The sequence below is a fragment of the Ambystoma mexicanum genome, chromosome 4q (genome assembly GCF_040938575.1).
Source record: "Ambystoma mexicanum isolate Mex_15411 chromosome 4q, UKY_AmexF1_1, whole genome shotgun sequence".
NCBI classification, from domain to species: domain Eukaryota; kingdom Metazoa; phylum Chordata; class Amphibia; order Caudata; family Ambystomatidae; genus Ambystoma; species Ambystoma mexicanum.
Genome location: NC_090928.1, coordinates 303511743 through 303533205, shown reverse-complemented (window position 1 = coordinate 303533205; position 21463 = coordinate 303511743). Strand labels below are relative to the sequence as shown.

The 21463-nt window shown below is 44.3% G+C and overlaps 1 protein-coding gene across 1 annotated transcript in view; it reads right to left on the bottom strand.

The window, feature by feature from the left end:
- Positions 1-14105, bottom strand: part of TULP4 (TUB like protein 4) — a 1536781-nt gene extending 1522676 nt beyond the window's left edge. The window contains exon 1 of the mRNA XM_069607877.1: positions 13943-14105. The gene's annotated coding sequence lies outside the window, so the exon portion shown is untranslated. The remainder of the gene's footprint in view (positions 1-13942) is intronic.
- Positions 14106-21463: the final 7358 nt, after the last annotated feature.

The following is a 21463-nucleotide window of genomic DNA, read 5'->3' as shown; positions in this document are numbered from 1 at the left end:
ATATTTGGCTTTTATTTTTTGTTTTTTTAAAAGGAAGTAAAAGTGTCCGATACACCCCTCATCTGTAGGGCTGTGTTCATCGTTACCCTGGTGGGTTACATACAACTACTAAGAAAGACCCACACTTATCACTGTTCACGCGTATTTAGTTTAGACGGCAGAAAAACTAGAGTGACTCTGTCCTCTACCACAAAGCAGACTAAAGCCTTGCCACCCCCACCCTTCAGTACACTTGTCATCAATGTTTTTTCAGAAGCACCAAAGGGTGGAAAGTCATTTAATAAATGTGTCCATAATTCCCTGGATGTCTAGGAGCTGGTTATTAAAAATGATCTTTGGCACACCTCCATCTCTTTTGGGACAAACTATCACATCAACAGTGAAACGGGGGACAAGGACACAGGGTTCACTTTATCATCAATGACTACGCTAGAAAGACCCCCCACACTCCACCCCAGTAGGCACCAACAACAGCGATCAGCAATGCCACCACTAAGAGAGAGTGGCCGGCCTTCTTCCTAGGCTTGAAGAATGGGTAATGTACCTACCTTTTGCTGTCCATATGACTAAGGCTGATTCTCATTATGCACAGTTGGCACCAGACTGCCTCCAAAATTGGTAGCCCTGTCCAGCACCATCCTAGTTGGAAACACCAGAGTAGGCCCACAGAGTGTGCTCCAATAGGTGAAACGGCGTGCTCAAGAAGGTACCATTGCAGGTTATGCAATGGAAGATCCTGATAATCAGAGTGGGGATATTCTGACAGAAATCGATTCTGTGATAACACCAGAAAGAATGTGGCTAGGAGCAACATCTTTAGGTGGAGTCAACTACCCTGCTGCATGGGCTTTACAGAAATTTGGAAGGCTAATGTACTGGATCATCCTGGTAGTTCTATGCCCAGTTTTAGAGTAAACCCTGAGAGGGACCTTTTCATGGCAGGAACAATTCTCAAGAGTGGGATTTATGCCCAAGAGTTGGAAATGAGGAGGGGCTCGGTATGAACAGGCCCTTGGAGCAGGAAGACCCTTTGTTGAGTCTTACTAGGGCTGGCCCCACGTTACCCTCACCCGTCTATGGGACGACACTGCACAACATTAATGTGCTCACAACGAGAGAGAAGAAAGCCAGTGTTGGCTCCAGGAAATTTCCACTGGTCCCCAGGTGGTTTTTGTAGTGTATGTTAGTGAAGACAGCCTGGATTCCTAACAAAGATAGAGTTAGTAATTGACGTAGGGGTTGTTAACACACATAATTTTGAGAAATGTTGAGATGTATTTCACATGGTCAACATATGCTGCAGCTTAAACATACCATAGGCATATCGCCAGGGCTACTGATGTACGCAGATAAAGGGAAGTAGTACGGTTAGCCCTGCACTAATTGATTGGAGATGTATTTCTTCATCTTCAGAAATGCAAGAGTAAACCATTGATTGTGTAAGCCAGGGGAAACATCATCAAGTTGCAACTTACAAGCCAGTTATAAAAAGTCACTAGCCTCCTAAATTCTCCACATATATAAACAGCGTACCATTTCTTACTCACCAAGAGTCAATTGCCACTAGCCAATGACTAGAGCAGATGTAGAGACCTGTTGTAAGTTATTTATTTGCAAGTGTTCCAGAGTTATTCAAGTATTTGAGTTATTCCAATGTGTGGGGTACATTTACCCACTGAGCAGACTTCCCCCCCACCCCCATCACCAAGCTGCACTTCAGCAGTACCAGCAAAATGGCTGCGCTGGCTCCTTTGAGCCCCATTGCCTCGAATCAAAACTGCGTTTTGCAGCTACAAAATGATGGCTGCACAGTCTTGCCAAATCACCTATTGGGCAAGTTGGAACAGGGAGCACACCGAGAAAGGCTGCCAGTGTGTTCTCTTGTGTGCACCAAAGAAGCAAATTGATAAGCAGAGCTGCTCTGCTGCTTGCTAAAAAGTTCCCATTGAAAAGGGAATATTTTACATTGAAAAGGATGCTGCCCTGACGCTCTTTTCATCTGTTCAACATCACACTGCTTTTATCAGTGAGACCCTGCCATGCCCATCCATATTCAGATTCTGCTCCAACAGAAGAGAGCATTATCCCCGAATGACAGGCTGTGTCAGACAAGATCTGGGGAATCAACAGAAACTTTACTCTCAGCTGTATCGAAAAACGCTTGACTTTTAGGCTACAAAATGTCAAAAATAAACCCTTCAAAAAGGAACCCTAGCTCTCTGGGCATATATCAATTTCAGTGGACCTGTGCCTTGAACAGATTGCTTTATAAGAGAAACTGACTAGAGCTGCAAAACAATGTTGGGAATTCAGATGGAAGAGAAAACTGGATTTGAAAGTGACATCCCAGCAGACTTCACCACGTGTTAAAATGTGCTTTTCCAAGCAAGAAAAATACCAGTTTTAAAAGTGTAATGTTGGATAAGGCCCTGTCCTTGCCTAGCAATGTAAAGGGGGTTGTGCTGGGAAACATATATGGGATGTTCTATTTCAACAGACTTGCTTCTGATTCAGAACAAAAAAAAATAAAGAAATAAATGCATTGGCTGTACTGGGAAACCAGCCAAACAGGTTTTCTGCCATGGCTCCAGGGACATTTGGGTGCTGGCAACCGGAGTGGCCTTCCCCCAAAAGGAGCCACAATGGATCTGGGACACCTACATGTTACTTTTGCCCTTTGAAACTCTGAATGGACCAAGAGGCAGCATATAATATGCTTGTCAGACTTCTGTCTGTGCTGCAGCTTGACACAATAGATTCTGGGACACGTACGTGTTACTTTTGAAAAAAACACCTCCCCTCAACTTCTACTGGGGAGCTTCAAAGCCAACTCCAGAGCAGCCTTGGACGTTATGCCCTCATTTGGTAGACAATACTGGTCATTTGGCTCAAAAGGCTATTTTATTAATAAACTTCAAGCCTTTTTATCTCCGTAGTTGGACAACGCAGTAATGCAAAAGTTTCACAGTTTAGATGCAATGTTGGTGGCTTTAATTTAAGACGTGGAAGCCTTCACTGGCATATTGAAGACGGAAATGGCATAGAATTGGATATTCTGAGCAAAGTGTACATGGTGCCACTTAATTCAATACTCACATGCCTTATGATAATATGTACACATGTATAAAGTCATAGAATTTTAGGTAAAATAATTTTCATTGAAAATGACGAAGAATTATTAGACGGACGAAATAAAGTCCTACAAACGAGAGTGAGACTGCCATGCTCGGTGTGAAATATGTAATCTGCGTATGTAAGTTTCAAAAGTGTTACCACTGTAAAATGGAGCAATGTGTGTCATAATTGATTTTGTGCAAAAATGACTGTGGGATGGCTTTGTACCTCATAAAACACAACCCCATAAGGAGGCGACCAACAACGGCTGACCTATCCGGTTCTTGGGGGTAGGTCTAGCATAGTTCTGCCCAACAATAAATCCTGTGATGTCACCCGCCTTATAAATAAGGAGGGGGGGCTCACAGGGGGCCAGACTCTCTCCTGAAATTTCAGCGCCTGTGTATCCAGACATTCCAGATCCACCTTTGCAAGATTCCAGACTCTACTGCCAGGCCAAAGCATAGCTGACCCTATCCAAGCAAGACCATTGATCCAGAAACCCCACTAAAAATCCCAATAACTAGGGGGAAAAGCAGTGGTACCCTTTTGGGGGTATCCTGTGACCAGACTGGCTTTTTGCCCCTACCTGCATGCCTACTGTACCCTTGCCATCCAGTGACCAGACTTGCACAGCTGTCTGCTGTTAGGAGAGCCTGCCATCCTGTGACCAGAGCCTTTGAATCCAGTACCCGGTTGGCTGTCCCAAATCCCAAACTCAAGTGCGGATTGTGAGTATTGCCCCATCCCATAGCAACACATAGCCTATCCCATTTTGATACTTTGTCCTACTTTTTAAGTAATCCTATTCATGCCCTGATAACTTGTTTAAACTGTCAGAATTCTTTGTGCATCCTGTCCTTGATTTCCTAGTGTTAGCGCCATGTTTCCACAAGTTTCTGTCATTTTTATGTCCTCAGTAATATTTTGATTAACTAAATTAATTCTCCCTAAGAAAAGAGGCACACAGCGTGAAGGTTACTTACAACTGCAGCTTAACTTTTCTATTCACTGGTGGCGTTTCTCTTTTCTAGCCATTAAATCTAGTTTAAGTGAAACTTGTCCTTTCCTTTCCCAACCGATTTTCTTTAACTGCTTTATTTTCCTAAAACCGAGTCTCCTTCCACCTTGAAATTCTCATCCAGTTATTCGGCTAGAGTCACTCTTTCACTTCTGTATGATCCCTGTGATGTCCATCTATCCCCCAGCCTAAAAACCGACTCCGATTCTGTCTATTTCACCTGATTTATTTTTATAAACCGTTTTGGAATTTAAAACTGCAAAAAGTGTAAAATGCAACTTTTCAACGTGCGATCCTGGCTGATATTTACATCCCCGATACTGTAAAAAAACATATGTACCTCATTATTTAACTACACATAGTTAATTGTCAATTCCGAGTGTCATTTTATGCAATTTCAAAGGGTTTTTGCCGAAACAAAATGTTGCCTCTTATTTTGTGAGGGAAGGTGGGATTTTAATTCGGTTTACTGCCTAATATCCCCGACTCCTTGCTGCTCCTTTCTATCCACTCAAAATTCGATTAATTGGGGTCCAAGGGAGCATTGCAGGGGGAAATCTTCACTCGGGTGCTATCTACCTGAACTGCATAATTGCTTCTATTCGTTTGTGCTTTGGATATGTTTTTGTAGAAGGTTAACCAAGTGTATTTCAGTAGGTTAAAATAAAGAAAAAGATTTCTAATTGAGCGCTACATCCTAGGCTCAGGGCTAGAGTCCCGATCCGGTGTGTGACGCCCGTTTGGAATCCGTTACAAATTTATCAAACCATTTTCATATCATACATAATGATTTCTTATTCTTTTCTTAGATTTTAAACCAGCAATTCTATATCATGCATATTTTGCTGCTGCTCAAATACATTATTTCCCCAAGCACACGTTTCATAAACAGCTTAATCAGGATGTAGTAGAGTAATTTCTTCAATGGAACAAAAAAGTCAAATGTGGCATCCGTCAGCAACACCTGAAATTGGATCAGAAAGCGAGGTTGCAGTAGTGGAGTAGCCGGGGGAAATCAACTAGCGTAGTCCCAAACATTCTAGTAGCCTTAATTTCGATCCCGGTCTCGTCGTTTAAGCTTACTATCTCGCCCAACGCTCTTGTGCCAAGGGAAAATACATGTTGCCGAAAAGCCACGCCTTTAACCAACATGAACTGTCAATTTTAAAGAAGTTAGTAAACTGCTCACCTACACTGCCTCTCTCCTGTGCAGGTTAAAAAGTTACAAAAAATGACAATAGGAGAAATGAACCAGCGAGTGAGGTTAGAGGAAATCACGTAACTGGATGGCCTCTGTGAGCTTTGCCAATCAATGAACTGAGCAAACTGGAAATCAAAGTTGCCCACAGCAGCAAAAGCTTCTTCACAATTCCTGCTAGAGGGCAGCGAACCTGCTCATGACGGAGAGAATGTACTTCTGGCTCCATGGGTATTCAATCCGAGGCCTGCAAGACTCCCAAGAAAGAGGTCCATTGTTGACAACGGTTGCTTCAGTGAGTTTGCCAACAGGGAGCGCACCAATGCATTTCAGAAAGAACTAACTGGGATCATCAAATACCAGAGTCGGACCCAAACCATCAACACAGAAGTCAATGTTTGTGCTCCTGAGGGTTTGTATTTCTACACATGCACTGTCTTGAGGCAAATACTGTAAAAAGCATTGTGCAGATTGCTGGGTGAAATATTGATGGCCAGAGTAGAGATTACGGTATGCCGCTGTAATGGAGTGCCAGAGTAGAGGTTAGTGGTATAGACAACAGAAGATGGGAACAACTAAAGGGGCCAGAGTTCACCTCCTTTGTTGCAAGCAAGTCATCTATAATTGTTTATTCTATGCCCCATGTCTGTTTCACACACTCTCAGTTGTCCCCAGGGCCAGCAGTGTAGGGAGTGGAAAGAGAAGGCATAAGAGAAGCATCACTACTGTGATATCACGTCAAAGAAATATGACGTTGCCCACCGCCATGAACATTTCAGCGACAAGAAATTAGAATACCAGAGAGTGATATTTTTGCAAATGATGAAACTTACAGAAGGACAGTTCTGATATGATTAAACGAGAAAGTCGGGCATTACACGGAAAAAAATAATTTTAATGTTCCCATCTGAGTTCTGAGGCAGAGCCCTGACAACTGCATACAAGCGATAGTTAACGCCGCCATACAGTGCGGAGATCACAGTCCTCTATACGCGCATCATGTTCACCACATCACACACATTGAGGTGTCAGAAAGCGTGAAGGAAAGTGGCTGCACTGCACGGTGAAAGTCGACTGTGTGCCTTTACCCTGCGCCTCGGGAAGCACAGGGGGTGGCAGTGAGCAGACTTCGACCTTACTTTGCATCCACTATGTAAGAAACACAGCCACCAGTTCAGTGCACTATACAACAAGGCGCTGCAGTAGCTAAGAGAGCTCCGTGGGCGCAGCTCATCCACAAAACAAGCATTAGCAATGCCAAACGGTTGAGCTTTTGTTTAGGCATGGGAAAGGCACTTGCCAGGCACAGCCAGAGTGGTATTAACGGGCAATTGATGATGGTAGCGGGTGTAAAATGAGCATCTAATTGCAGTGCCTGACAAATGCCCAATACCTATACACAAGCCAAATCTGTTGCCTTTGTCAATTATGTTTTTAAACAGGACTTCAGTAAAAGGACACACATAGTGCTTATAAATCGAGTGGCTGAAGGCAGACAATTTGTATTACACAGTAGCGTGTTTACCGATCCAACTAAGTCAGTTACTCTCAGAAGACTGCTCTGAAGTAAAACTGGCAGGTTGAGTGCAATGTTTGATTGTACAGCTTGAGTAAAGCGGGCTCAAAGCGTCCCTATGAGAGGGGCAGGAACTGGGTGCGAAAGGCATAAGGATTGGCATGGCCATGGGAAGCCAATGGGTGGGCAAATAACCAAAGACCACCTTCAAGCTTTGTGTCCCTCCTCATATGCCATTTCTCCCTATCTGTACCCTAAGGCAATAGTTTCGGCGTGTAGGTGGTTCTTCCAACCAATAGCCAAAACGAAAAAGTAGAACATTGATTGTAAGGCAAGAGCGGTTATTGGTGCTTAATGCCCAATCCTGCACTTTGATCACAAAGAACAGACAATGTCCCAATCCCATAATTAAATCATTACAACAAGACTGGCATGCTGGACCAGATATAGCAGACCACCACCCTAATTAATGGGTCTAAGCACAGTAAGCACGTTTAATGAGGACCCTGGGCACTGCCACTCGGTGCACCCTGCTAATATTGTAATTATGAGTGAAATCATATCGGTGAGCGTTTAACAGCTCTAAAAAATATCGGTCTCCCATGAGTGCAACTGTTAGACCAGATCTTTTTTGACCAATTAAGACTATCATTTTGTTAGCAATTGGGTCTTTTCTTGCCCCACGTCATGCCAAAGTACCATTTGTTATATTTTAACACGTTCACAATGGTTCTTCTCACCATCCAAACGAGGCTCACTTGGGAGCTACTGAATGTCTATCAAAGCCGGGCAACACCCTCAACTCTCACCTCCAGAAATGAAAACACGCCCCAATCCATTCGTTAGGGAGCAATCCAGTCCCGGTTTTATCTTTCCCTTCTGAGGTTTGCAGTCCTGGATTTTGCATTATAAATCCGGGACTAAAAGTCCCAGAATGCAAAGTTAAAACCAGGACTGAACTAAAACCTCAAAAGGAATGGGGCATGCAACCACCCCAAAATCTACAGATAGGAAGGACCCTGTTGGTTTATATTATTTTTAAGAATTTACCAAAAATGCCATTTTCTCTTGCCATCCACTTACAAAAGCCGCCCTCAGTATCGTTTCTATGCACTGACCTCCACTTGCATAGCTGATACAACCAGGAATGAAATGGGTAGATTTCTGCACCCAACCCGATAATTTCCCCGACCTGCTTTCCAAACACAGCCAAAGGCCACTCTCATTTCTAGGGTGCACCCACCCATGCCTAGTGTGAGGTCTTGAAACCTGGAGAATAGGCATAGGTGTCGTGGACTACAACAGTGCCACAGCTTTTCCAATAGCACTCCAAGTAGGGCGACCTCCCCCAAAACCGTTGTCCTAGCCTTTTCAGAAGACCTTTCAGCCTAGGGAAGTGCACTCACTGTAGATCATTGCCCCCTGATTAATGTAGCCATCAGGGAGAGAGCCAGGGAATTGGTGGCCAGTCTGCAGACATTGTTGGAACAAGAGGGAGATAAATTGTACTTCTTGGACTTCTTTGTCCTAGCCCCCTTCCCTTGCTTCTCTTCCACTGCAGCCCTTTGAACTGGCCATAAACAGCTTTCAAGAACCGGGTTTAAACACTTTGCAAGAAGCATACAAAGTAACATGTGATTATATCTGCACTAAAGTGCCATTATAGGCTTCATCAGCACAGCGCACATAGCCATCCACACTGAAACCCATGACGTACCTCAACACCTCTGCCACTAGCATACAGCGACTACCAATGAAAAGAAAATTCGGTACATGCTGGGTACACATCTAATCTTCAACCATAGCACTCTATCCTAAACCACCAACAGTGCCCACCCACGTGCCTGACCTTTGGGCTGCTTAGTGAAGCCTAGCCAGCCACCTAAGTCCCAAGCGGGCGAAATGCAAACAAGCATCTCTTAACATAAACTCTTAGAAACTCCACCACATTGACTGTGGTCACCATGGGCGTTAGTACCACAAAGAGCACTGAGGCCATACAAATGGGGAAAGAGCGCTATATAAATAACCGAATACAATACAAATGTAATATATTTCAAATGGTGTTTTTTTGTGCAAAAAAATAAAGTACAGGAATTGGATAGTCATAAGATAGAAAATAAAAAGTAATACATTACGTATAAAATGGTCTGGCTGCCCTTGGCGAAGAAATAGGCAATATTACTACCCACCATACATACGTATGCAATGGCAATCATGTTACACACAGACACACCCTTGTATAGTTACACTTCTATGAGCTGCACAACCCGCGTATTGGGACCTTGGCATAGCCATGCTGTGTGCATTTGTCATGTGTTCTTGCCATGCTGTTATGCTAGGTGATCCATGATGCTACATTCTGCAACATTGAGCTTTGGGGTTATGTCACTTAACCGACAGGCTCAGCTATGCTCCATTATAGCTCCTCACGCAATCACCTCATACTGAAAATGGGAAAACGCATAGCCCATCGTAGCCCATAGCTCATCTATGTTGCTAATACTAAAAATGTGTCCAGTCTCTCCAGATAGCACCCAAACTATGGAATTCTCAATCAAAACATGGCTCTTTACCCAACAAAGACCCACTGCCCGATAACCCATGCCTGCCGATGCCATGCCAAAGTCACTATATGCCATAATGGCCTTCCCCCATGACTATGAACTCAATAGCCCTCCACCAGCACATGCCTTCAAATCTGACTCTTCCCTTATCATCACCCTGGAAATTGCACTTACTCTTTCCATTATATAGTCACATACAAGTTAGGTTTTATACCTATCTTATTCACTTTTATTCTTGCAGGCAGTGCTGCAGATAACATTTGGAAGTAGGAGTATTTTACTCCCGATTAATTTAAAGTTGGGAGTAAATCTAAGTCCAATTTCCAATGGGAGTATTTTATAAGCGGGTAAAATTATGTTTAAACTGGAAAACGGAAATGATTTTGTAATGATCATTTCTTTGCACCTAGTTATTCATGCACATAAAAAGATGCAGGTTTACTTCTTCCCATCAGGCAGTACGAATAGCAGTTTCTTCCTGTGGTACCACCTGCACTACTGTTCAAACATATCCATGGAGCTTTGTGGGTGAAAGCTATTTAGTGTTGAAAGCGTTTATACTCCCTGTAATTATTTTTTGGCAGTACTTGCCTATTATTAGAGAGTAAAAGTGGCCGATACACCTCTTATCTGTAGGGCTGTTTACAGGAATTCAATTGTTTTCTTTAATATCTTATAATTATGTGTTCAAATAAACATGTTCGATTTTTACAGCAGGATGATGTTCACTTGGCAGTCTTTCATATATCAAAATAATAAACGCGACAATCTATGTCTAATCTGAAAGTCTAAGCAATAACGTACTGTGTTAGAACTCTGTAACTTGTACAGCCTTGGAAAAATTGTCTACACAACATCACCCGCTTTGATTCTCAAGATTACAAGCATGGAACTCAATTGCTGCCTAAACAGAATACATCTTCAGCATTTAGTTGAGGCCTAGTACTCAATTAATGTCCAAGACTTTCTGGCAATATCTACTTCAGATCATAGATTTTATTTTGTACTATATCGTCACCACAAAAGATATGTTGTACAACTATTTTTACGGTTAATCTCCCTTACAGCTCTGGAGCTAAATAAACATTCCCACCTTAATGCAAACTCATCATACAGTCCGTTTCTATATAGATCATATATCTAAAATATTACAGGGAATTATACCTCGATCACAGTTTAAGGAACTAATTATTATTTGACTCTACTTCATCGTGTCTCTGCTTCCCCCTCCCTCACCACTTATTTCATTTTCACCACTCATTCATCTATAAACGCCAGACCCAGGGTCGGATTGGACCCTCAGCCTTTCGGTCCGTGGCCGGGCCGAAATCGTCCCTGGAGAGTGGGGGCCGGTTTCTGCCCACACCTGGGCCAGTTTTGAAGAAAAAAAATGTTGATTTAAAAAAAAATAAAAAATAACACCTGCAACGGCATAATTCATCAAAGCAAGGTAACAGGTTTTCCCTTGCTTTGATGATTTATTTGCATGCAAGATGTGTGCATCATAAATTATGATGCATGTATCATTCACATGCTGCTGCAGCATGCAAAGTTGAGGGGCCGGGGTCACCGCCGGGCTGGCGGCTGTCCCTGTGCCGCCCCTCCAGGGGGCACAGTGCCCCCTGGAGTTGCTATGCTGTTCTATTGGTGATAAATATGTATTAGTGATATAAGTGACAAACTACCAATTTTAGAGTAGAATAAGCATCCATTTCGGACTATGTATTTTGCCTTTCACAAGTTGCAGTAATAGCATGTTTTTTTTTCTGCCGTTGTCTGTTAGAATTATCACAAGACATTCCATCTCGGTGTCCTTGGTCACTTGGCAAAATCATTGTGCCTAGAAGCTTCTCTACAGTGTAGAAATATTTGACCATAGCACATCAAGTGGCCATTGACTTCATTGTGCCACAATTAATGCTTTGTTGTAATGTCTCTATCTTTCCCATCTCCCTGGCATGCTGTTCAAGATGTTTGTTTGCATGTATGAGGTAACGAGTGCTCAGAGTGTGGGATGTCCTGTGAGTGCGCTGCTTTCCCTATTTTGCCAACCTCTGAAGCCTGAAAGTAGATGCACCAGAGCTGCAGATGAACTTAACTGGTCTGTTGTTAAATCTCAGTTACCAGTTTAATGGTATCCACTATACAATAATTGCTAATTTTACTATAGCCGATATGATAGCTCAGTGGGTTGAGCGCTCACTGCTGCGATGTGTGGGTGTGATCTGCAGGTTCGAATCCCAGCAAGGCCATCTCAGCCTTTCATCCTTCTTAGGTCGATAAATGAGTACCAACACAGGCTGGGTGATATTGTATGCATAATTGTTCTATAAAGAAAGAGCTTAAGCATACATGCTATACAATAACATATAATTTGGTCTTGGACGTCTGCTTGCATTCACAGTAATTTTACAATATGGATCTATACACACAGATATTAATGATACATATGGTGATCCATTCTTGTATGAAATGTATATCACATTAGTGAAATCCTAACCATATTTTTCGTAGTGTAATCAGGAACAATGCTATTTGATGCCACTTCCTGTTTTGTCAAGGGGTGAAAGGTCATGTTTCATCACTTCCCGGGATGTCACTTTAGGGTGGGGTGAAATGACATCACATCCGGTGATGACATCAGAGGTCAAAGGTCGCAAGGCAAGGGGTGGGCCACTTTTTTGAGGCAAGGGGGTGGGCAACTTTTTTTGGGGTGTCCAGGCCTATTTCTTGTCCCAGTCCGACCCTGGCCAGACCCCATCTGCCAACTGGCTTGGCAAACCCACTCCACCACCCTCCTGCCACACAGGGAGTGTTTCTTACAAACTAATCTGGTGAAAGCCTCCACACTACAAGGGCCTGCTTGAGCATTTCTCAGATACATCACACAACCATGCATCATCTGGTCTAGATATTAACATGGTTCCTCAAAAACCTTGGCTTGGAAGGTTTGGTCTAACTTGGCGACATCTTATAGTAGTGAACAAAGAAAGTAGTTGGTACAATCAATACATTAAGTCCATGGAGTCGCGTCTCACCAGGTCTGGGGTTTAGCCAAGTACAAGACCCCTTGCAAAATAGTGTAAGGTATAAGTAACCTGGAAAGAGACTGCGCCTAATTTTTGCAAATTAGTTTTATTTCTCAGAAAATTGCCCTTATAGTTGATGACACGTGTTTTCGGTCCTCCAAGGACCTTTTTCAAATCAGGGATATTGATTAGTCTTGTAGTCATGTAAGATGCCCCTGTCACATAATGTGAAAAATGAGCTTCCATATATCAAAAGGGTAAATCCCTGCTGTTCAGAATAAGCACGTACTATCGCAAGTTGCTACAAGTCTCGAGACTACAGATTGCCTTCTCCTCAGTGCTTCCCAGTCATACCAACGGAGGGAAATCGCCTTTAAAATGCCACATATCAATCTTATCTGCAGGCAAATTAAGTATCACATACACCTGTCTAGCTCAGACAGGGGAATTCACAAATATGTATTTGATGCACTTCGCGAAAGAAAGAACTTCAGCAAGTTTAGAACCGAGCTCAGCAAAGACGGAGGCTCCCCTTGTGCCTATAGACACAAGTATGTGGAATTCAAATGTTCTTTTTTTTTTAAAAAAAGGCTAGGAACAAAATCAAGCCGGTTCCAAGTCAAAGACATTGGAAAAAAAGTGGACGATACTACCATTTGTGATATTAAATAAAAGCATTCTTCTTAAAAACGTGGCATAAATGGTCCACAGAAAAACTGTTCTAAAACGTATGCACAAGCCACGATCGGTTATTGCATACAGTTTCGCACACCCATTTCCCACTGCACGGCTCTGGCTGCTGCATTCACTTAGGGCACGCTGTTTGGCTTCTCTCTGCATTCACAATAATATCACAAAGCACGCCGTTAACCAATGCAGGCATGACACACTCCCATTTTCACAATGAAAACCAAGCGCCGCTGGAACCTATTCCTCTTAACACATCATCACCATTTACACTGGGTTGCCTGAAACAGCCGCCTCCGCATGAAAAAAAAAGTGATCCCTCTCCCGGACCAGCAGCATCCCTCTCTCTGCCCTCATCACGGTGCGGGGTCACCTGGAACTCAAAAGGGTAAGGGGGTCCACGTTGACCAGAGTGTAGCTCACCTTCCAGCGAGTAAAGTGTGACCAAAAAGCAATCCAACCTGGAAATGGAATCTATCACAACAAAAGGGAGCAGACCTGCCACAGCCACCTTGTTGCACAGCCAATGCCTGCTCGGGGTCTGACTGCTCATGTGCTGTATCCATGCACCCATGATCAGTGCAGCAGCCGCTGCAGCTCACCATGCATCCAAAACAATGCTGCCCGTTGCAGTGCATGAGGCTTACAGATATGACAAACAATGCAGGAATATAGGTCACAGACAATGAGGGATTTATACACAGGATACACAAATACACCTTTAGAAATAAATGGTACAGCTGTGATTCCCTGGGGGGGGGTACAACCATCGGGCTCTTGCCGCAGCTTTGCCAACCCTACTGCGATTACCTCGCTCTGCTTCTGCGCCCTCTCCCGCATCATTGCCCGGCAGAGCTGGCGGTGCGCTCTGCTTCTGCGCCTCCCTGTGTCCCTGCACCTTTCCTCCTGTAACTCTGCCGCCTGTCTGTGCAGGGCCTGGCTCCCTGGACACGTGACTCGGTCACATGACTGCCCCGGCGCTTCCCTCTTCCTCTCTCTTCTCACTCCCTCCCTTCCCCCCCTTCTCTCACTCCGGTGCTGCTGTAATTGGAGCCTGCTACAACAAAGAGAGGTGCCCTACTCAGATGTCGGGCTTTTTTCTGAAGCATTGCCTCGACAGTCGTTAACCCTTTCTCGTCGGTTGGCACGCGCTGATACCCGTATGACAGCCTTAAATGTTATCGGAAAACGTTTTGGGTATTTGAAGGAAATAGCAACCGGGTGATTCCGCTGGCATGTATTGGAGGGTTTCGATTTTGCCAATAATCATGGTAAAATGGCGCAAATGTTTTTTATTTGAAAAGGCAATCATTGGAATGCTACTTGTGACGAAATGCCTACTACCTGGCTTCATACATGGATGAATAATGGCTTTTAATATTCTGCGCTCGTTTGAGATAGGATATTTACATGCCAACGTTCTGGAGCACCTGGAAGGGAGATTTCATCACAGAAAGTGGAAGAAATGAATGTTCCCATAGGATTGCATTCAGGGGGGTTATGTTAAATCACGTCGGGGAGGCTGCAACAACTAAACACGCATACAAATAAGACAAGGAGCCGGTGTGTGTTGCGCGCTAACTTCTTTAATCTCCTAACGGCAAATGCCGATCATTTTGGCAGTAGATCCGCCTATTCATGCATGGACAGAGGACTGTGTCTTCCCTTCACACAAGGGATATAGAAAGATGACACTAGATCTCCCCTTCACTTTAACAATAAACTTCTGATTTTAACCGATCTCTTCTATCCATCTTGTGGGTCTTTGTATTGTTCTATTGGATGGGCTGCGAATCCCTGGGAGGTGATCATCGCTCTCACTGTCACTATTGTCTGTGTCCACATCAGCGTCCATGAAGTCAGAGCAGCTGTCAGAGTCAACATCTGATGAGGCACTCCCTTAGTTCTGCAGTGTTGCTTCACTTTCTATCTTTTTAAAAAAACAAGGAATTTCCGGTGACCATACCTTGGGGACTTGCTGCTGTCACCATGGATCCTTTTATTTGGGTGACCGTCATGGGTTGTGTACTGAATGCCGGTGTCTCTTTGGACCCCTGTTCTTGACGCACAAGTACTTGGTCCCTGATGCATACTTCTGGTTCTTTTGCCCTTCTTGCATCTGCAATGTCTTAATTTTTTCTTTGCTCTCTCTGCCCTTTTCCCTTGCCCTTAGTTCTGTGTCAGCAGTGGTTTTATTCGTGCTAGAGTGCGGCAAGTTGGTTCGGACAATTCTGCCGAACATGAGTTCTGACAGACACACTCCTGTGGAGCTGTCAGTTGTGCTCTGATAGTCACGCAGTAAATTGCAAATTGCTTGCATGCGTGATCCTTTGGTGATGTGACATATTTGCAGGATGCGCTTCAGATTTGCCATACAACGTTCTACGGTGCCATTCGCCAGTGGCCATAGTGGACTGATCTTCCTGTGTTGGAATCCTGCGTGTTCGGCGAACATTCTGAATTTCTGTCCGCTAAACGGTGGACCACTGTTGGACTTTACAACTGTTGGGATGCCGTAATCAGGAAAAGTTTAGTTTAGTGCTGGAATGATAGCATGACTGCAGCAGGAGGGCATCAAGTGTACCTCTGGAAACCGTGACATCTCGTCCATGATTACTAAGACATGCTTGCCGTTGGGAAGGGGCCCAAGCATGTCAACTACCACTTCACTCCATACTTCAGTTGGCATGGCTGTCATCTTTAGAGGTCTGGGAATGTGCGGGGAGCAACTGCCTTGCATATTGTACACTTCCCCAGGGTTTCTTCCACTTTTGTGTCCATTTGGGTAAACCACACTTTTGTTCAGAGTAGTCGTTTGGTGCAGACTATTCCCCTGTGTCCAGTGTGGGCAATGTCAATGACTCGGTTTTGTAGTGTGTGGATTTACTATCCAGTCTTCCTTTAGCAACAGACCTCCGACGACAGTGACAGGGAATGCTCCAGAAGATTGAGTGTTCAGAGGTGTTTCTTTTCTTGATCCGACAGAGCTAATTCCATTTGTTTGGCATCGTGCCATCTGCCGGAAAGTACTCTTTCTTTCACTATGGAGAGGACTCGGTCCTTGTTCAGGTTGTGGAGTAGTTCTGGAATGGTGAGTGACTTGGGAAGTGTGTTGCTGATGATATAGTTTACATCTTGATCTGCCTTGCGAGATTGTGATTCGTCTTCTGTGGGCAGATTGTATCTTGACAAGAAATCTTCCGGGTTGTTTTCTTTCCCGGGTCGGTGCAGCATTTTGAAAGAGTATTCTTGAAGGCGGAGTCACCACCTGGCAAATCGTGGGGGCAATTTTTCTGTTGCTTTTCCGTATATGGTCGTGAGGGCCTGATGGTCTGTAACAATGGTGACATTTTGTCCATATAGAAATAGGTGGTAGCGTTAACAGGCCCACACTACAGCTAAACTCTTTTTCTGGCTGTGAGTACGCTCACTCTGCCGGCGATAGACTGCGACTGGCATATGCTACGATTCGGCGTGATTCCGAAGGAGGAGAGCCAGGCTTGAATTGTGTAAGTATTGCCCATAAGCTGACTGGACTCGCATCGGTCAGTTCCGTTTCCAGGTTTGGATCGTAGTACACCATGCACGTGGCCGATGCGCTTCAGCGTTTTATTTCCTGAAAAGCACCCTCACCTTCATTTGGCCACACAAATTCTTGTCCCTTTCCTCTTAGATGTCTTAGCGGGTGCGGATGGATGCAAAGTCCTGTATATATCTGGTGCAGTAACTAGCCATTCCCTGGAAGCAACGGATGGCTGAAACAGATTGTGGAGTGGGTGATTTTACAAGTGCTTGAACTTTTTCTGGGTCAAGTTGCAGGCCTTCGTGCGAGAAAATGTGGCCAAAGAATTTGAGTGTTGTCTTATTGAGTTCACATTTGTCACCATTCAGGGTTAGATGTGCCTCTTCCAGTGCTATGCACACGCGACGTATCACTATAATTGAGACATTGTGAAACATGCTTAATTACCTGGAGTATCTCATTCTGGAAAATTTCTGCGGCCGAAGACATTCCAAAGTGGAGCCGCTTATAGCAAAATAGACCCACATGGGTGGAGAATGTGGTTATGTATCAGGATTCGGGATGTAACTCAAGCTGATAGCCTTTTTTGAGATCTAATTTTGAGAACACCTTTGCTCCGTGTAGCAGGTGCATCATGTTTGTCATTCTCGGTAATGTATGCCTCTCTCTTTCAATGGCCGTGTTTGGTGCCCTCATGTCCACGCAGATGCGGATGCTTTTCCCATTTTCCTTCTTGGGGACTGGGACGATGGGGGATACCCAGGGTGTAGGTCCGGTTGCATGCTCTATGATGTTTGATCTAGGAGAGCTTGTATTTCGTCCTCGACTTGCTTCTGGATGTTCAGTGATATCCCTCTGTAATGTGCCACGGCTTGATAATGCGATTGATAAGCAATTTGACTTGTTTTCCTTTGAGGGACCAAGTCCTTTCAAGAGGAGTGGGAAGAGTTTTGCATCATGTCTTTTGGGCTTCTTGTATATGCTGTCTGTATTTGGTACATGATGTGTACTAGACCCATCTGTATGGCAGACCTGAAGCTGAGGATGCTGCCACCTGGTCCCTCTACTTCTATTACGTATATCAATAATTTTGCTATTTTGTCCTTGTATGTGCAGGTGGCCTTGAACATACCCTTTACATTTTAGCATATGTTTGCTCCATACGGATAAATGTCAATGTCAGCTGGTCGAAGCGTCTTCTTGTATTTGAGTCCTTGGTATGTTGCCTCATTGACTGCATTCACGGTTGCCCTGGTGTCGATCAGGAATTCTCTGGGGCTGCCGTTGAGTTGCATTAATAATGTCAGGCTATATTCTGTCTCCTTCTTGTTGCCTAAAGCATGTGCATAGCCTTGTTTGTGGTCGCCGCTGGACGACGATGAGCCTGATGCGTTTCTGTGTGTTGGTGAGACTTCAATATAGCGCACTTTGTGCCTTGTGGAACGGCTTCTTCTAGATTAATCTCTCCTGTCTCTTGTTTGCCTGGATCTGTGCAGGGATTCCCTCCTTCTGCTCGGAGATCGTTTACTTTTGCTTGTTGGTGATGTTAGCTGTCTCAAGTGTGAGCTGTCCCATCTCCTGTTTGGGCCACTGTAGTTCGTAGACCTCTGGCAATGTCTGATGTTTTTACAGACGGACTGAAAATGATTTTCGCCACCACACATGTCACACATGTGACCAACTGCCGGGCATGGCCCTTCCTTTTGTCCTTTAGTACTGTCTTGTTCTGATGTCCGGATCTGGCATATTGGCACAGTGGATGTTGTCTGCGTGATTTTAATGTTTCCTAATGATTTGCTTTGCATGGTGAGAGTCATGTCTGCTCTGGCTAATTATAATATTTCCTCTAGTGACCTGGTCCTCTGTAGCAGTTTATTCTGAAATTCTGCTGACTCGCACCCAGCAATTGTTTGTGATTTGAGGGCTTCTTCAGTCGAGTAATGTTCAAAGTCACAATATTTCACCCTTTTCCTGAGTCTCATGACAAAATTGTCGAGGGTTTCCCCTTTTAACTTGTGTGGTCGTTTGAAAAATTTGTTATTCGTAATCTACGTTTTGCATTGGTGCAAAGTGGTTGTTCAGGTCGTCAATAATACCTTGAAATGTGTTGATGGAGCTATGTGGTATTTCAAGGACGACGGACTACTGGTCCTGACGAGTGTAGGAGTATTCCCCTGAGGCGGTGCTCTTCTCTCTCCCCTATTGCATCAATGTATGTTTGGAGTTACTGTAACCATCAGTTCGACCGTGGCGCAAGGCTGTTGGTGTCCGTGATGTCAAAGTGGGGGACCGCCTGTAGCTGCAGTGATTTGTTTCATCTTTCAGTTCTTTTGTGAGGCGGGGATATGTGGGATGGGGAGGCTTGTGAGGAGGAGCTGCCAACTGCCTCATCCCCCGACATGTTGCAATATGTTTTCCACTATATGTGCTGAATTTGGAGGCACTGTGCTGGGAGGAAAATGTATCGTCCTGGAGGCACTTGAGGCATGTGCCCCTGTAGCTATAGCAGTTGGGAGCAGACTAGATGAAGATGCAAACTTGGAGGCATGTGGAGCATGTGCCAGGGTTGTTGCAGCAGGAAGGTGCAGGTAGTGCCTTGCGATCTGTTGATTTTAATTACACGCGTGCCTGCAGGGTGTCCCTCAATCACTTGGAACATACAGCTCAGTATTGTCGCGGTGTATAATTACAGGCAAAGGGATTGCAGACTCACTGTTGGCCCTCAGGCGCGTGGGCAGATTGTGTCCGGGGCTGCTGGGACTTCAAATGTGGTGCCGGAGGCTGGAGCACCAGAACACATGTCTTCCTGTGCAGCACGCATATGTTCTTGGAAAACCTTGTCTCCAGTGCTAAATCTAGTCAGGGATACTGCAACAACGAAACACGTATACAAATAAGACAAGGAGCCGGTGTGTGTTGCATATTAACTTCTTCAGTCTCCTTACGGCAACTGCCGATAATTTTGGCGGTAGCTCCGCCTACTCATGCCGAGCCTAGGTGCTCAGCATTGACAGAGGACTGTGTCCTCCCTTCATATCAGGGATATAGAAAGGGGACACTACAGGTTACAAATTAGTTAAGGTGGGAAAAAGCACAAAAATATTAATTGAAAAATCGTGAGTTACCCTAAATCGGAAGGGGTGGCATGCATGTATTTATTGGAACGAGAAACGCTTGTGTCTGGTATCGTTTTCTTCTAAAATCATAGGGTTTGTTGGGGCTTGTTTATGGAGTACTTATATTGTACTCCATGCTCTTCTCTCAGCTACCCCAACTTTATGAACAACCTGAATGAAAACTGCAAACTAAAATGTATGATGTACTGTGATATTCTTTGTGTATATGTAACTATGTAATGGTTTGTTTTACTTCTGTAAAGAACAGCGCCCAGATGCCTCCGGTCTCAGTGTGCTATACAAATAATAAAATAAATGTGTTATGTTTGAAATAAATAAAAAGATTTAATTTAAGAAATCATATTCTGTGATCAATATGTTTCTTCCAGGTGGTGCTCAAAGAGGAGTATCAAAGTTGATTTAAATAATGTTACACTGGGAGAGTTACAATCCTGTGAGGAGGCAGATCTTCCTCTCCAACCCACCACAGAGACTAGGAAAAACAGCCTCTGTAGAGGATGAGGGCAGAAGGGCCGAGGAAGCCCTTGATGGACCACCTCGGAGCTGCAAGAAAAGTGGACAAGCTGAATAACGATATTGGACACACTAGTAAATATACCCACCCATTGGTTCCACTCTTACCTGCCTGAGTAGAATCGCTCAAATACAGATAAGCAAATCAAAGGAAAGTCCACAAATCAGTCCATAAATCAGATAACCCGTTCCCCAAAGGGGAAAAGAAAAGGAAACACATGAGGGACCTGAACCAGGTGGGACAAGGATGAAATACTAATGGAAAGCAGGATGGAGAATGCATCCAAAAAACCAGGGTCCATGAGAATGTCAACGAACAGGAACTACTGGAATTCCAAAAGAAGCAAATCCCCAGAGACAGAAATCCAAGTCCCAAAGTGAGTCCAAATGAACAGCCAAAGTACCAAAACCGAATGCAGAACCAATCCCAAGAGAACTAGTCCAGAAAACCAAGGAGGATCAAAATCTTTACTAGGAATGCCAAATCAATCCAGTGTAGGGAAAATTCAAGTCGAATGCCAGTGAAGAAAGCTGAAGTCCAAGAACCAAGGAGGAAGAAAAAAGCAGAGAGTATAATCAACAGCGAATGCTGCTCACTGGAGGAAAGCTGCATTGAGTAGCAACATCTGCCCACGAGTCACAGGTATTTACTTCCGTGATGGGAGGCATAGCTGGATGTCGTGATGTGTATGCCACAATCCCTTCTGGGGATTGTAGTACCGAGGCCTATGCCATATTCACCATGGCTGTCTCCAGCTAATCCTGTGATCTCTTACGGGACTAGGCGCTGTCCGGATTGTGACAATTAACCACTGAGGATTGGTCAATTCCAAGCCTTCCAATAAGGGGCTCATCCTTGCTGTTGTGACACTGTTTATTTCTTTTGATGACAGCTACAGAGTGGCTTGTCTGCAGGAAATTGGAGGGGTCTTAGGAAGGTGTGGAGGCCTTGCAAATCCAAGGTGTCAGGCTCCTTTCCCAGAGTGAAGGCAGATCAAAGGGGTGCCTGTAACTAACTCTCAAGTGTGCATCCTGCATTGTGTTGCAAAGGCCGCTATGAACTTCCGATCCCTCACCCCATCTTTAGAGGAGGTATGTTCTATTCTCCTGTGAAAGGTGTCATTCTTCCCAGCAGAGAACAAAGAACATCTTGGCCCA